Source organism: Mus caroli, unplaced genomic scaffold (genome assembly GCF_978045245.1).
Source record: "Mus caroli unplaced genomic scaffold, Mus_caroli_1 scaffold_3, whole genome shotgun sequence".
NCBI lineage: Eukaryota > Metazoa > Chordata > Mammalia > Rodentia > Muridae > Mus > Mus caroli.
In genome coordinates this window covers 39,866,120-39,884,673 of record NW_028227258.1, presented here as the reverse complement: position 1 = coordinate 39,884,673, position 18,554 = coordinate 39,866,120, and positions in this window count along the sequence as shown.

Genomic DNA, 18,554 nt, shown 5'->3' with positions numbered 1-18,554 from the left:
TACTAAAACCTGATTTAATTTAAAAGCTGGAAACAGCAGGGCATATTCCTGTACTCAAGTGTCAAGTGAGAAAGGAAAGACAAGGGGAAAATAGCATAGTAAAAATGTTTTATTTAACTTTTTATTGATTCTTCGTGAATTTCACATCATCCACCCCAATCCACACATCTCCCATCCCTTCATACCGGCCCTCTGCCCTTGCCATCTCCCTCAAAAGAAAAAAAAAAATTCATGGGTTACAAAGCATCTCACAGTATAACATTTGTTCATACTTTACATGCAAATGTTCATTGAAATGAGTCATTGGTCTGTCTGGTCTGAGGCCTCTGGCTTCTGCTACAGATTCAGTACCAGACCTTCACAGGGACTCCTGTAGGATATTCTGTGTCATGGAGATCTTGCAGCTTTGAATCTATAGGAACAGTCCCTTCATGTGCTCCAGCAGTTTATCAATGGGATATATGTTGGGATGGACCAATTCAAAGCCCTGGATCTGGGTCTACATGGTAACTACGCTTTTCTATACCCATACCACTAGGGAAAGCTCTCCAGCACTGCCCCAGCTAGTTCATCCAATGCTGCAACCAGCAAGAAGCAGAGCCAACCCTCCTGCTTGCTGCCCTTTGGACTGATTCACCTCTACCCATACCAGAAGGTCCAGTTCTATTGTGCTATCCAGGCAAGGTGCAGGGTCTGCTCTACTGGGTTTTGCTATCATGAACCTGGAACCAGCTCTCCCACTTGGGCTGCCCAAGGTTACAAGAGCAGGGAAAGGTATCTCTCACTTGCCCACTGGACCCTACTGCATGGCAGACAAGTTGCAGGGCCAGATTTTTCATGTTCAGACCCCTTTGGACTGGCTTATCTACAACTCCTGAAAGCACCGCCAGCTCTACTGTGCTTCATGGGTGAGGTGTGGGGGCCCTGCACCCCCTAGTATTGGAGCTGATGAAGGGCAGGGCTAGCCCTCCTGTTCTCGTGCCTATGAAACCCAGGTGGGGCTAGCTTTGCACAGCCTTCACACATTAACATGGCCCGGGCTGCAGGCTAGACCAGGCACATCAACCTGGCCTTTGTTGGTAACAGACTAACAGACCCCTGCTGATACAGGGCCATGAATCCAGACTTGAGCCTCTGTGGCAGGAAGAGCCAGGACCTCACCATGCATGGCCTTAGGTGGTCATCAGACTGTTCCTTACTACCTTGAAAACCCAGCTCCTCCTCTAATGATTGTGCATACATACTTCTGCCTTTCTTTCTCTTCCATCTCCCCACCATTTATTTGCTAATCTTTTTGAAAAAGTTATTTATTCACTTTATATCCCAATAAGAGCTCCTCCTCTCCTCCTAGTCCCCCCTCACACAGATTGATCCTCTCCTTATTCATTTGCCTCTCAGGGTCTCCTCTGAGAAGGGGAGACAACCCCCACCCCACTGGATAACCTTCCTCCAAACATTAAGTACCCACAGGACTAGAAGCATCCTCTCCCACTGAGCCCAGACAAGGCAGCCCAGTTAGAGGAACAGGATCCACAGGCAGGCAGGAAGGCAGGCAGGCAGGCAGGCAAACAGATTCATGGACAGCCCCTGCTCCAGTTGTAGGGAGACCCAAATGAAGAGCAAGCTGCTCATCTGCTATATATGAGGGGAAGAGGTGGTACCTAGGTCTAGCTTATGCTCTTTGGTTAATGGTTCAGTCTCTGGGAACACCCAATTGTCCAAGTTAGCTGGTCTTCCTGAACAGTTCCTGTCCTCTTCCAGTCCCTCAATTCTTCCTCCAACTCTTCCACAAGACTTCCCCAGCAACATTTATGTTTGGCTGTGGGCCTCTGCATCTGTTCCATTGGCTGCTGGGTGGAGCTTCTCAGAGGACTGTTGTGCTTTGCTCCCGCAGGCAAGCACAACAGAGAACCATTAATAGTGTCAGGGATTGGTGCTTGCCAATTGGGATGGGTCTTAATTTAGGCCAGTCATTGGTTGCCCATCCCCTCTGTCTCTGCTCTGTTTTTGTCTTTGTGCCTTTGTAGCCAAGATATATTTTGGGTCATAGGTTTTGTGGGTAGGTTGCTGTCCTTATCCCTCTACTAGGAGTCCTGCCTGGCTACCAGAAGTGGGCTCTTCAAGATCAATGTTTCCCACTTCAAGGAGTCTCAGCTAGAGTAGCCCCTATAGACACCCTGCAGTGGCCCCCCTATCTCTGGTACATCCTAGAGATGCCTCCCCACTGCCAGTTCAGTTATTTCTCCCCTGCATTCCTTACACCTGATCCTCTCTCTATTACACCCCTCTGCATCCCCTATCCCTAGTTCCCTCCCTCTATCCATCTCCAATATCTATTTTATTTCTCCTTCTGAGAGAGATTCAACCATACTTTCTTGGGCCCTCCTTGTTATTTGGTTTATTTGGGTCTGTGGATTTTAAAGTGATTATCCTGTACTTTATGACTAATATCCACTTCTAAGAGGTGGAAATGCAAACTTGTAGAGCCACTTTGGAAATCAATTTGACTGTTTCTCAAAAAAAAAAAAAAAAAAAAGGGAATAGTTCTACTTCAAGACCCAGAAATACAACTCCTGGGCATATACCCAAAAGATGTTCTACCACACCACAAGGAAACAAGCTCTATTATGTTCATAGCTGCTTTATTTGTAACAGCCAGAAACTGGAAACATTCTAGATGTCCCTCAACTGAAGAATGGATAAAAAAATTGTAGCTCATTTACAAAATGGAATACTATTCATCTATTTAAAACAAGGATACCATGGATTTTATAGATAAATGGGTGGAACTAGAAAATATCATCCTGAGTGAGTTAACCCAGACTCAAAAGGACATGCATGGTATGTACTCACTTATTAGTGGTGTTACTTGTTCATCTTAGTGGCTCCTGGGGCATCTGGATATCTGGAGTCACCTCAGGATTACTACGCTTCTCCTGTGCCATGTGGCACTGGGTAGAGTTCATCTCAGACATGATCTGGCTACCCTGGCCACATGGCACCAGACTGAGCACCATCTCAGGTTTGCTCCCATAGTAAAATTTTAACTTTCTGACTTGCCTTCTGATAAAAATGTAAAGACACATTGTGACCATCAGCCTTCATTATATTGAGATTATTATGGCCACTTGTGAAGTTAGAGGGCCACAATTAAGATGATAAATATTTTAACAAAAAAAAAAAAAGAGCTAAGATTCCCCATCAAACAAATGTTTCAGTTTTTTTCTTTTATTGAATATTTTCTTTATTTACATTTCAAATGTTATCCCTTTTTCAGGTCTCCCCTACATAACCCCCCTATCACATCCCCCATCCCCCTGCCTCTATGAGAGTGCTCCCCCATGCATTCCTGCCTTCCTGCCCTGGCATTTCCCTACACTGGGGCATGGAACCACCACAGGACCAAGGGCTGTTCCTCTCACTGATGTCCAACAGGCCATCCTCTGCCACATATGTGGCCTGAGTTATGGGTCCCTCCAGGTGTATTCTTTGGTTGTGAAATCATTCATTTTTTAACCTGTTATTTGTTGTTAATCTGCTAAGGAAACCTTGTCTTTGAATAAGGGTCCAAATAAATTCTTACTAATTGCCTGCATTTATTTTATATTTAAATGGTAAAGATAATTATTAAGTAATAATCTTTTTTGTTCCACTCCAAATTCCTACAATTATACTTTTATTCCAAACAAATCAAATCCATATGTCCATAAAGTTAATTTGTATCCAATGAAGAATAATAAGGCATCAAGGGAGTGTGTGTGTGTGTGTGTGTGCGCATATGTACCTGTGTATGTGTACATGAATGTGCCTATGTGCCCATGTGCCTACTGATGCATACATGTATACATATGCACATAAATTAAGTGTGGGGAAAAAAGAAACAGTGGCGTTCCTTCAGTGCTAACTTCTTTTTGAAAGCAAGAATTTTGCTTAGTGAAATTTCTGTCAATGGCGGAGTTCCTGTGCATACCAAAGCCTGACAAATACACCCATTGGAAAAGATATATAATCTGTACTTTCATATTTTTCTGCTTTTGTTTTGAAAGGAAAATTTAGATTTGACTTTAAGAGAACACTTATTTTTGTTGGAAAGATAAAAATAATTAGTTCTGTCAAGTTCAAAACAATAAAAACAAATTTTAAATAAAATGTCTGCTAGGGAAATCCATGTGGTTGATAAAGTATTAGCCTCTCATGTTTAAAAAGCTAGGGGCAAGTGTCCTGTGGGATTGGCTGGGAAAATGGATGGAGGTGAAAAGAAGAATACCAGAAAAATCAACATAGTAGCAGAAATGGGCAGAGAGAAGATAAGCAGCCACGCTGTTGCACATGACTCTAGTCAAAGGCACAGGTTCTCTTGCGAGAAGATAATATAGTGAGATTTCAACACGGGTAACTACAACTGCCTCACTATATTAACTGACCTTTAAATATGATTGTCCTTCTCATTTGACCAAATGACATTTACCTCATAAAAGAAGCTATTCATTCACTTTAGAAAACCAATATATGAAAATATGCTAAATTGACATTTAGAATTATCTCAAAACACCTTTGTGATGACTTACGTTATTTCCATATGATTTGAATTTGAGATTCCAAAATGTATTTTAAATCCATTTACAATATAGCCAGATACCAGCTGGCTAGTAGGAACAACTGATAATGATATTAGGATTTTTTCTTAACAGTCAAGTAATTGCTTTTCCCCTCCTCGTGCTGAAGGCAAGTTGAACTTGGTGCCCTCCTCAAGGCTTACACCTGTACCCTGGGAGAGGCTGGAGCAGGAGGTTGGCATTTTAGATACCTCAGCATTGTTTTTTAATAGGAGGGATTGCTTTTTTTTTTTTTTTTAATTTAGTTTGTCTTGATAATTTGGGACATAGTGGAAGTGAAGCAGCAGAGAGGTCCCAGGATGCAGACACTGGATGACCCATGATCCAGGATGCGTTCTTACTACACATGGGCACCACCTCCCTTCTGCTCTCCAGTTCTTACAAGTCATACAGAAGGCTCTCAATAGGGTCATTTTTCATGAGCTTCAAACTATGGGCACAGTTCTTAATCAGACATGGACACTTTGTGGCTCTAATTACACCAAACAGAACCCAGAATTTTTTACTGTATTGTCTCATAGAATCAGAGAATGAAATCTAAGTGAATTTCAAATGGAGGTGGATTTCTGCATTCCAAAGTCTTGGAGAAATATTTTACATGCCTCTCATACACTAGGAAGTAGTAACTGAAATACTTTTCACTTCCAAACTCTTTGGAAATAGGATGTAAACAAATACTTAGAGGAGGGAAAACAGATAATCTGTCCCAAGAATCAAAATACACGTGGTATTTGAGTATATTAGCTCCTGCCCTTTTTTAGTCCTAGTAGGAAAACTGGACTGAGTATAGCCATGATTACTAGTGAACTATTTCAATAAATTTTGCTAATCAGAAAAGCTTTGAGGATATTGACTCTATATATGTGTGCCCTATGTATAGTCACATAGAATATCCTATGTAGTTGTGTATAAGTACACAACTATACATTTATGAATGTATTATGCCCTGAATATATGCATATGATTGTATATGAAATAATGCCTGTTGTCCCTCCATAAAAACAATACCTAATTTTAGACGCTTAATGAGCTTGGTTGGGTGAGACAAACTTCAGATTTCTGTAGATTTGAGTGAGTGCTGTGGAGTAACTCTTATCAGCTGGAAGCTCTGCTCTTTGCTTGTGCAAAGGATGGAAGAGAAGCAGATAATGGCTTTTGCCTTAAGGTGATTCTCGGGTAGCTTTTCACTTATGTAAAAGTCTTCTCTGCCCTCAGGGCTTCCCACAGACTGGTTCTGTACAGAGGCTTCCTTAAAGAGAAGGTTATTTTTGGATTTACAAACAACGGCTCAAAAGAGATGCTTTCGCCAAAACTTTATTTGCCAACAGAAAACTAGAAATTTATTCAGCCCTTATTCCCACTCCCTCTCTTCACCTGTTTTGTTTTTCTTTCAAAAATAAATGTAATGGAACTACTTGAGTTTCAAGTCAGTGTTCTTTCATGCATACTGATAGTAGCCAGTTACGTTTTAGCGTACATGATAGCATATTATTCAATTTATGATACATAAATTATGTCTTCTTGTCCCTTTGTTGTGAGTTATTTTTTGTGAGTTATTTAACATTCAATTGGTGCAAATTGGACCCATGGAGTTTCCATGAAAAATAACCATGGCTTCTCCATGGGTATTGATATTAAATTTAGTAATATTAACAGCATAATAACAACAGGCATAATCAGCATTACTTTGGACAGAGCGTTATCCAACAAGACACTGCTGGATTAAACCATTTCCGTAGCACTAAATACCTGTCATTTTACTTCCATCACTTTCCAGTGGGTGGTTGATTGGGATAAGTGGGGAGCTTAGTCTTTTATGGAAATGTCTGTATGTGTTCAAGAAGTGCACCCTCCATGACTGGCTGAATCCTGTCCTCATTTGTCTTTAATACTTGTCTAATCCATCCCGCCTCCTGTGTCAGGGAGAGTGATGGGGAGAGACACTCAGGATTAGGATGTGCTTTTAAAAGCTTTTGTCTCCGGAAGAAGGATTTACTGTTTCATATTTTTCTCCTCCCTTGGTTTTCCTTTCTCAAAATCCAATAAGTGATATAAAAAGATTTACTGGACAATTGCAAATTGGAAGGGAACGTTTAGGTGAGTGTTTCTCCCAAAAATTGTGTGGGGGGAGAGAAAAAAATTAAAAAAAAATAGCTTGAGGAGCATTGAGAGGAAGGTACTTGGCTCTAAAAAATGTTTTCTAGCACTAGAAGGCATATATAAACTCTCGATAGTTGAGACAGCATGTGCACATGTCCAGAGAAAGTAGAATTGCTGCATAGTCCATGACTCAGAAATGAACAATATTCACATAGCCATGGCATTATAGATACCGCTTTATTAAGGCTCCATCAGCAGACAAAATCCAAAGGCTTTCTTATGAGGAAAAGCTAAGGCTGGATTGTGAGAAACGACTGAAGTGGAACAGAAAAGAGGTGGAAGGACATGTGCGAAGGCCAAGGTGATTGCTTTTAAAATTTGGGATTAAGAGCTACCATTACATAATAAGAAATGGAGAGTAAAAAAGTGTGTTTTAAACTGGAAGATTGACTAGTGCAGAAACCCAAAATAATGTGTTGAGTATTTGGTGGGAATGGGGGAAAGGAGATGCTCATCCATCAGAGCTTGAGGGAAGAGATGATGTTTAAAGCATGTAAATAAAAAAAGATGGTGGACTGAGTCTTTTGTTAGAGAAGAAGGTGATGGCTAAAAAAATTAAAGCCATAAAACCCTCTCTGGAGTTAAGAGAGGCTGAAAGTTGTGGGGAAAGCTGAGATTGGGCGGTGGGTGTTTTTGGTTTTTCTTTATTTTTTGTTTTTTTGGGGTTTTGTTTTTGTTTCTTGTTTTGTTTTCTTCTGTTTTCCACTTGAAACACACTTAAGTTGTGGAATTGCCTCCACCAGGTTACCTTATGGGCATACGTTGAGGGGCATTTTCTTAATTGGTAGTTGATGAAGGAGGGCATGAGCTGTAATAAGAAGGATAGCTGAGCAAGCTAGAAACCAGCAAGTAAGCCAGTAAGCAGCCTTCCGCCAGGGTCTTGGCTTCAGTTCTGTTTGCCCACTTCCTGCCTTGGATTCCTTGGCATCTCTCTTGCAACCTATAGCCAAATAAACCCTTTCCCTGACAAGCTAATTTTGGTGTTTTATCACAGCAACAGAGAAGAAAACTAGGCTAAACTTGCCCTCAGTTTTAAGCATTATGTTTGTATTTATTTAATAAGCAAAGAAGAAGACTTTATTTTAAAAACAGCATTCATTTAGGAGAAAATGAGGTGGTGAGAAACAGGTGAGCCGCCCTCCTGGGATGCTCAGGTAACACCTGCATTGTCCCCTGGCTTAACTTTCTAAGAGACTTGAAGGCAGCCTCAGCAGCTAGAACAATTATTACTTATTTACATTTTAAATTGCATTGAATACCATGCACATGCGTGTAAGGGTATGTGCAGCGTGCATCAGTGCTTTGGTGGGAGTGTAAAGGTCAGAGGACAACTGCTGGAGTTGGTATTCTCTCTCTCTCTCTCTCTCCCAGGAGTATGAGTCCCAGGATCCACTTCAGGTCATCAGGCTGGAGGGAGGCTACTTTTGCCTGCTGAGCCCTCTCATCAGCTGCAGGAATCAGAATGCTTTTCCCACCTCTCTGGTTTCCTCTGATGGAATGAAAGCTTCTTAATTCTTTGACTTTGGAAGGCTAGGTAACAGATGCATAGAGTTTGAAACAATAGCAGATCCCTCCTTCAAATGTAACTGTTTATAAAGATTCCCAAGAAAACTCTTGCTTGGGTGTGGACATGCCTGTTAGGATAGTAACAAATACCTGCAGACAAAATTTGAGGGGAAATGTAGCACCTTTAAATAAAATTATTCCTGTTCTTTCATCCACTGTTCTCTCTCTTTCACAGCAATAAATTTGTACTTCATTATTTGCAGGTGAAAAGACAGCCCAGTACCTCAGGCACACTTAAGGTTTTTCTGTGGTAAATTTTGACAAGCATGTTTACTTACTTACCAAGAGCAGAATGTGTATGCTTTTTGTAGCACTGTATATATAGTGTCTGCCAACTGGCCCTCTAAGGGCAGGAAAATCCATCAGTGGCATAATTCACAGCTGGTACGGGTGGTGATGGTGTGGTAACTCCCACCTAGGCACACCTCAGGACAACTAAGAGCTAAAGTCAGTATTGTGATGTGAGAGCAGCCAGGACAATGCACATCTAAACATTTCCAATGGCGTCTGGTTTCTCCTTAATGCCTTTTGGTGGTGATGCAGGACCAGATCTCTTTTTAAATGGATGCGTTTCCTCCCCTCTCAGTTCATAATGAGAATTGGAGATATATATCCTTCCTTGTGAACTATTCTGCAGAAATGAGGCTTTCAATGGCTTTGTAGTTAAGGGACCCTTTTACACAACAGCAGATGTCACACCACAGTCTAGCCTCTTACTTGCCCTGTGTGGCTGAAGATAAAAATGCACTCAAATGCCTCCTTGCTTTTAACTCTTCTTCTAGGTAACTGTGAGGACAATGCAATGCTGGATCCCAACTAACTCATTATGGGGAAGCCGTGTGCAAGAGCTGGACCATCAAGCTAAATGTGCTGTTGAATTAGCAGAGCCAATTGCTGGGATCTGGGAAGTGCTCAGTTGTTAGTGCTCTTTATATCTGCCCCTGCAACCTGTGAGCTGCTTACAGACAAATGTCCCTCTAATTTAAAATGATATTAGCTATTTGGCCTACCATTTCAGGATATCAAATGCATTCCATAATCCTAAGACCAAGAGCTAGTCTCAGAGACACACAACTGTGAAGCTACTTAGCAGGAAGAGTGTTGTGGTGAGTTCTTGTGGGAGATAAGCAGCAATCAGTCACATCTCTAAACAAAAGCAGATAACCGCCCCTATAGGTTTTCAGAACTACACTGCTCTTATTATCTCTTTCCCAGGCAATGATGATGATTGGAATATTGATTGGCAGGGGAGCCATTTTGAATTTGTAACGACATTTCAGAAATGGGGACATTCCAAATGCCTCTACTTTAGGTATGAACATTTGAACAAATAACATATGTAATGTAGCGATTTCCTCCAAGACAAAGCATTCTATTTTGACGGGGACACTTCACAAGAAGCAAACTGTTCTAAAGCAGCAGTTCTCAACTTTCCTAATGTTGCAACGCCCAACCATAAAATTACTTTGTTGCTACTTCATAACTGTAATTTTGATACTGTTATGAGTCATAATGTAAAAATCTGATATACAGGATACCTGATATATGACCCCTGTAAATGGTTCCTTCTACCCGCCAAAGGGGTCACTACTCCTATGTTGAGAACCCCTTTTGTAAAGGTAGGAGAAATATTTCATCATGTGTGTAAACTTTTTAAAACTAAGCAAATAAACTCCCTAAAGCTAACTTGGTTTACTAGGTACCTTTCCCTATCGCCAAGCTTATATCTGAAGGCAAGTTTGCTGAGAGACCCTCTCAACCAGCCAGACGGGCATGCTCTAACATATCGTGTTGCCTGAAAGTGCTGGAGTATATACGGCTTTTCCAGGGTTTGTGAGTGACCACCCATGCTGGCAGGGAGAATATGGTGATGCCTCTGTGTCTCTTACCTTAGTCCATACTCCTGTAAGCAAGCCCAGTGAAAGCCATTAACTCACCAACTTGAGTAGACATTTGTTCATGTCTCCCCAGTTATATGCCTCATAACAGCTTCATGGGATATCATGATTACTATAATACAGTAAAAATATTTGAAGACAGTATAAATGAAAAGCACTATCTTCATGTTCACATAAAATACTAATAAGTACAAGCTAATAATAAGCCAGTATCAAACTGTCTATTTTCTAGATTCAACCCAGTGGATAATAGTAACAATTTCTTTTTGCACTGAGAGTTCACATCAAGTTAATAATTAATAAAAGAATGGTAGAGAGTTTCTAGCTATAGTTCACATGAAAGTGTCAATTGTGGCTGCTCTCCTTTGAGCTTTGTCTCTTGAGCCACTTATATTGACAATGGTTGTGACAAAACGCCTTCTGTGGGAAATTGTATAATCTCATAGTCAAAACAGTAAGCCTTCACCTCTCTGTCTCTCTCTGTCTCTTTCTCTGCTTCTGTCTCTCTGTCTCTGTCTCTGTCTGTCTCTCTGTCTTTCTGTCTCTGCCTCTCTCTGTCTCTCTCTGTCTCTGTCTGTCTGTCTCTCTTTCTCTGTGTGTGTGTGTGTGTGTGTTTGTGTACATGAATACAGTGCTCAATAGCTGGAGTTATAGGTAGCTGTTATCCACTTGATGCTTGATGGAAAATGCATTCAGTTCTTCTACAAGAGCAGTACCGATTCGTAACTTCTAATCCATCTCTCCATTGTCTTCCCTAAACCCCACAATTCTGTTACCTTGAAAGTAGGATGCAGTGGAATGACCAGGTGCAAAATCACATAAAATCAATGAGTATTTCTTTCCACTATGTGAAGAAACATGAGACATAAATTTACTTTAAAGCTGTGTCTAGGTGTAGTGTATGCATGAGTTTGCATGTACATGTGGGCGAATATATGTGTGAGTTCATTGTGTTAGGTCCCAAACCTCTAAATCCCCAAATGGTAGTGCCACTTGACAATATCCATAATGACAGTCTGCTCTCAGCTCAGGCTGGACTCTGTGACAGAGCAAATATAAGGATCACACTGTTGTTTAAGTTAAAGCTTACACTCAGTATCTCTCAGAAACTAGACTTTCTGTTTATCAGGAAGAGCTACTTCCTTACCTCTCTTTATCTCTGACAAATGGGGCATCTAACTCTCTATTTGCACATGCCTTTAAACAATTATCAACCCCCCCACCACCACCCCATGCTAGCTCCCAGGCCGTTCTGGCTAGCACACCTCCCCCTCCCCCACTAGTCTAACTTCCAGGCTCTTCCAGTTAAAAAGGTTCCTTCCTATTTCATCTGGTTACCTTTATAACTGGCAAGGCTTTCCCCACCTTTTGCTAACCTCTTTGCTTACTGAGAGGTAACCATAGCAGCTTCAAACTTCCCCAAGTCAACATTCTTCTTTCTACCCAGGGAGTGCCCTAGTTTGGTAATTTAACTGCCCTTGCTTACCATGCATACCTGTGGTCATATGTGTGTGAAGTCCAGTATTCAACATCAGCTACCTTCTTCAATTACCTCCCAGTAGCTATTTTTGAGGCAGTGTTTCTCTTTGAACTCAGAGCTCTCAATTGGCTATATTGACTGGCCATCAAACCCTGGGGACCATCCTGTCTCTGCCTTCCCAGTGCAAGGATTACAAACACGTGAGTGGTGGAGAAGCAAAACCAACCCGCCACACTTGCCCATCCAGCCTTGTACTAACTGAGCTTTCTCCTGACCCCCTGCTCAGAACTTACTTCTATAGTATATTTTTCTTTGTATTCATCGCCAAATTGTTTAGCTCTTGGACATTGGGAAGGGTTGTTTATGAGTTGAAATCTCAATGGTACAAACTCCACATCTTGCAGTGCACACCTCTCTTTTCATAGGCAGCCTGACTTGCTCCGAGTCACACCGATGGTACAGCAGAAAGAAATGTGAATTTTCTTCCCTGACTTCCATGAACTTTCCAATGTGTTTTCCACTTTCTGTCAGTAAAATCAACAACTACCTGTCTTCTTTTAAACCACGTTCTCTCTGTATACACTTAATGGTGTCTATTTGGCAGTCCATATTTCCTTTTCTTCTTCTTTTATGATTTTCCCAATCTTCCCAACAACATTGTAACACTCTGTTTCTGAAAATGTTTTCTGTTTCCTTATTTCTTTTTACCATGTCTAGGAGGTTTTACATTTGCAAAGAATGAAAAAATGGTGGAGAATGAAGTTGGGTAAACTTTCTCAAGAGCATGGGAAAGGTGAGTTCCACCTTGTGTTACCCTTATTTGAAGAAGGAAGACATCATAGGACAAGGAAATGACTAAGAGAGGTGAAAAGGAACAGGGTGAGGATTCAGTTCCCAGGAACCAGGCTCCGTGAGGATGAGAGTGAAAAAAGAGGGGCCCAACTCTTCCTTTCCATTCTCTCCCCCAAGGACCCGTTGCAAAAAGCCACCAGAATCCCCAAGTCTAATTTCAGCCAACAATGAAGCCTAAACAAATAAATACAACAAAGAGCATCCAAGCAAACAAACAAAAACCCTGTATGGCTCCAAAATATTTATTTATGAGGCTGCCACATCAATCACACTAATTATCCTGTAATTGCCAAGAACTGAAATTAATGGGATTTTTGTGGAAATCCACAATCCATCTCAGGACTAATTTCTGTCAATGAATGTACTCAAAGAAAACTCTCAGTTTAGAGAGCATATTTCATTCCTAGAGGAATTGGCAAATGACATGGGGAGGAGGAGAACTGTAAGATGCAATAGGGTGCTTAAATGCTAAACCTTCTAGGCAGCCAAGTCTGTGCATTCAACGCTGTGGAGTTATGGGACAGGTACAGCTGTAATGGCTGCAAGCGAATCTGCTGCTGTGAATCATCAGACCTCACTGCTAACCCCATGAAAACCTTTAAGATGGCAAAAGAAAAAGTTCAATGATCTTATAATCTTCATAATATTCCCTCCCATCCATGCATAGCTGTGCAGTAAAAATGAGTTGTTTTATATGTTTAGATAGCAGGTGTAGATGGGGGAGGCAGAGGCCTTCACCCTTGATCTGTTTCAGCATACAGACTAAACAGTGCACAGAGCCCAGGGGAAATGTGAGGCTCTCTACCTCTGTGTCTGAGGACTTACTAGAGATTTTAAGTTTCATTGTGCGGCTGAGCTGTTACTCATCTGGAGACTGGTTCTGATAGTATGGGAGCCCGAGTAGAGATAGAACTCTAGTTTGTATTTCAGACATTTTAGGAGAGGCTGAAAACAAGAGACCATATCCGAAACATTCAATTTGAGCCGGGAAAACACTGTTTACACAGTCCACAGTCAAGGCAGCTGCTTCAGCTATTTAAATAGTATAATTACACATTTAGTTCTGCAGTGTAATAGTAGCAGGGAGTTTACTAGTGAATCTCAAATTGAATGTACCAACTCCTATATCAATATTACAGGTAACCTATCAATAGCTACTGCCAATTATATCTGAACTGTAATTTGGTCTTTACTGGAGCTGCAGTCATTGAAAAGAATACTTTTCTTCACAGTGTTGAACCGTCCTCCACCACCACCACCCCCCAAAGATGAAAAAAAAAAATAGTTGTCAGCATAATGTCTTGACATTCATGATGCCAGCCTGTCTTTACTAGTGTCAGATGTGAAAATAAATAGATATTAAACTGTCAGTCAATGAAATTGCAAAGTCAAGAACAGCTCTAGCTGTGATCCTGTGTGTTCTGTTTGATGGACACAGGTGTTTAAGTGTTATGAATTCAACAGGGCCAGGGAACAAGAGAAACATTTTCTAACAGTTCTATTTGCTAAAACATCCAAGATGAACTTTGCCTTGTCTCTGGCCTTCACTAGAGCCTCAGAGGTTTGAGAGAGTACCACACATTCTTGCATGGTTTCTCAGTTCTAAAATGTGAGAAGTTGGCCTAAATTTTCTTCAGGAGCATTTTGCAATCATCTGTGCGTATAAGGTTTCCAAGGCCAAACAGAGAGTACCTAGCTGCACTTGCCTTGAAAACATATTTGCTACAGACCTCAGGCATCTGACTAGTGCATTTCTTATTCATAAGATACTTAAAGTTTATCATCTGTCATTAATAGACATTAACCCTGTTAAAAATGAACAATCATATTCAATTTGCCGAGACCAGCTCTTAGCTTCTGCTTGGGACAATTATGATACATTCACTTCTAGCACCTGCTATTGGTTATCCTTTTTCATTATTTCTGCTACTGTTATTATGATTGGTTTAGATGTGAGAAGGCTTGCATTTCTGGTGATACAGACTTCTCAGTTCTCAATGAGTGTCAATAAATTTGATTTTTAATACTTCTCATTAAATTATCATACAAAGAAAGGTTGCCTTTTAAAGACATCATAAGCAACACCCCTAGACTTGGATGCTAAATACATTATAGAGAAAGCTGCTCGATGATCCACTGAGACTCTTAAGTTACATTTCTGCCACTCCATACAGTAGTCTTCTCAGATATGTAGGACCTGTAGCAAATGAATTGGATGTCAACTGGCTAGTCTACATGCCCCACTTGATGAAACAGAAAATTTTCTGGAACGCATAACATATCACTTATGCTTAAATTAGATGTAGAAATGCCCAGGTAAGAGTTCCTCAAAACCACACTTCTGCTACAGCATTTGCTTCTCCAAGGAAGGCAGAAGAACTCGTGGTTGTGTTAAAAATCACGGTGGTTAATTAGAAAATGGAGTTCAACATGAACACATCTTCCCAGATCAGACAAAAAAAAATGCTTCTGGTTGACATCTTCAAACAAATACTAAAGTTCAGGTGATTCTGAATTTGGGGATGGGTCATGTTTATGGTGATTTTTAATAGAAAAGAAGATAAATTATCATGCTCTACAGAACAATAGAAAAGGCTGGAGATACCAGAACTCCACAGGAAAACCTTATCATCCTGCTTATGAGAATCAAAATCTTATCAAACTCTCCAGGTTCTTCAAGGGTCTTTGCTATTATGTCATCAATTCTTCACGGGTAATTCTACACAACAGTGCATGTTACCAGCTCCTTACCGCCACCTCTGTTGGTCGCAACAAATGGTGGCAGTTTTCCAGTCTTTGCATCCTCGTGGGACTGACTCCAACCAATAGAGTAGAACTATGGTAATAACATGCCTATCTTTGTTCTATGTGAAATAATTCTCAAATTTTTCATTTACTCTTTTGAGTCTCTGTAGAGATGTCATATGAGCAAATTAGAGATAGCAATGCATGGCACAGACATCACTATCAACCCAGTTGACAAACAGACAACCCCTCAGAAGGTGACCAGGAGAAGAAAGGCTGCCTAAATTCAACTTAGTGCCGAAAACTCACTCATTGGTTTGTGGCCTAAATTACTATCCCCTATTGCTGGATCTAAGTAAATGTTGAAAAACACAGTAAACACTAACTGATACTTTCTTTTAAACTCAGTACAATGCAATTTTGGTCTTCATTAATCATGATCACTAACTAGTGCCTGCTCAGGCCAGTTTGAATGACCTGATTGTCATTCTTTGCCTGTGTCCCTTCTCTGAGGCTCTGCTGTGGATTTCCTTTCCCCTGCACACTGGCAGGATGACCTTCTTCCTGCTTCTCTCTTGACAGTTATAGATGCTACTTTTAGTTTTCTTTAAATGTTAGAGTTCCTTCGGGATCCAGCCTTGGTCGTTTTCTCTGCCTCTCTATGCTGCCCTAGGGTTATTTCATTTGTTTGAATGTCCTCAACTTGGACATATACTGATGACATCTAAATATGCCTCAGGTACCTCTGTCAGGCACATGGGATATCTTAATAATGGTACCTCACAAGTATCTGGAACTTTACAAACCATTGAATTTGATCACAGTTCATCCCATCCCACCCCCAGCCATCTTGTGACTCTCAATATAACAGAGAAACTCAGAGCTGCTCTCCCTGGTTCCTTCTTCCTTTCAGTATCTCACCTGCCACCTTTGCTTAGTTTATGGCCACAAATCAACATCTTAGACCATTGCAAATGACCACCAGTCTCTTTGTTGTCAGTCTTTCCCCACAATGCCTAGTGATACATTTCTCTAGAGAAGTACTATCAGGCCATCATCTCTCCTAAGGCTGAAGTTAGGTACAGTGTCAAGTCTTGAATAGGTACCTTAGAACAAGAAAGATATGCTTGAACATCTTACTGTCCTGAGGTAATAGCTCTCTCACCTTGGGGAATGAAGTGGCTTTACTGAGCCTTGGTTTCATCACACATGTAATGTAATACTAAAACATTACGACTGTTGAAACGCATACTTTATGCTGAATTCTTATCAAAGGAATTGGCTCACTGGACTATTTCACACCAACTTTATTGTCTAACTTTATAGTATTCCTCAAATACCTGTACTTGCCAACTGTTCTCATCAATAGTTTTCATGTTCTCTTGGACTTGAAAGTCCAAATGTGTTGGTCACATGTATTCAGTATCACTTTCCTAATAGCTGCTTTTATCTTTATAAATTTTAAGATACGTTCAATATCTTAATCATGAAGTTGTTTGCTGCAATTTGTAGTATATAATAGTTTAATTAATGTTTGTTTTGTTGGATAGTTGGTTGGTAGCACTTAATATGGTCTATTTGATTAAATTGTATATTTGTTTCCTTATGCCTTCCTTTGCATAGACTATTCACTGTTTCTAGAATAATTTTCTTAAACTATGGTCTAGACTCTGGCTTTTCCAATTTCTCCAGTCATTGTTTTTTTCTTTCCTGTGACTTTCATTCATAAAGAGCCGGTGAGTTATACAATGAAAAGAACACAATCCCCCCTCACTTTTGACACCAAATCTCTGGACTATCTCAAAGCCACATTTAGTTTCTTTTGGCATTATAGGTATGGTTTGTTACAGCAAAAAGGATTCAGAGTAAAATTAGCAAAAGAAAGAAAGCACAGGGTTCAGCCTAGTGAAGTACCAAGTATAGCGACTTTGGTGATGTCCTTCATGACATCCTGCTCTCTTTATGGGATCTTTCCTGGGGTCTTTGTGTGACAATATGCAAAGAATATCACCAGCCCACAGAATGACCTTCAATAGCTGTTATAATTTTCAATGTGTGTGAATCATGTAACCATGATCATTTGCTGCATGCCTGCTAGATCTAAGATTCTGGGTGATCTGGTATCCTCTTGACCAAAGCATCTTGCTCATTGCTAACCTTTCTGGCTTAGTCATTGTTCCCTCTGAATGCTATCTGGCAGAGACTCTGTCTGAAGTCTTGTGACCTCACACAAAAACGGTCTTAGTAGCCATGACATTCCAATGACTTAGATCTCATTTACTTTACACAAGGTTAAAATTCACATGCTAGTATCTTTTTAATAACTCAAATGATTGATATGTATATATCTTTCCTTGTAGACCACAAGTTTTCAGAGGTTTAAGAACAAATGCTTTGAAGTCAGAAAGATCTGTATTCATATCCCAGCACCTGCAGTGTGACCTTGGGGACCTTGCAAAATATTAATTTTCTTATCTAAAAAATAGGTGAAAATATATTAATATTACTATAGGGTTATTTGAAAGAATTAATTAGATAATACATGTAGGTTATTTATTACAACATCTAGCTATAGTAATCACTTAATAGTCAGTAACAAGCTATATGATTATTATCATTTTCCTTTAATATCTGCATGGATTGTAATCAAACATTAATCCTTTTATTACAAAATAGGAACAAAAATACAGGTTCTAAAAATAGCTTGTGAGGCTTAGGGACTATATGAAGCTTTGTTTTATATCTTATTATACCCAGCCAAACTCTCAATTAACATAGATGGAGAAACCAAAGTATTCCACGACAAAACCAAATTCACACATTATCTCTCCACGAATCCAGCCCTTCAAAGGATAATAACAGAAAAAAACCAATACAAGGACAGGAACCACGCCCTAGAAACAACAAGAAGGTAATCCCTCAACAAACCTAAAAGAAGACAGCCACAAGAACAGAATGCCAACTTTAACAACAAAAATAACAGGAAACAACAATTACTTTTCCTTAATATCTCTTAATATCAATGGACTCAACTCCCCGATAAAAAGACATAGACTAACAAACTGGCTACACAAACAAGACCCAACATTTTGCTGCTTACAGGAAACTCATCTCAGAGAAAAAGATAGACACTACCTCAGAATGAAAGGCTGGAAAACAATTTTCCAAGCAAATGGCATGAAGAAACAAGCTGGAGTAGCCATTCTAATATCAGATAAGATTGACTTCCAACCCAAA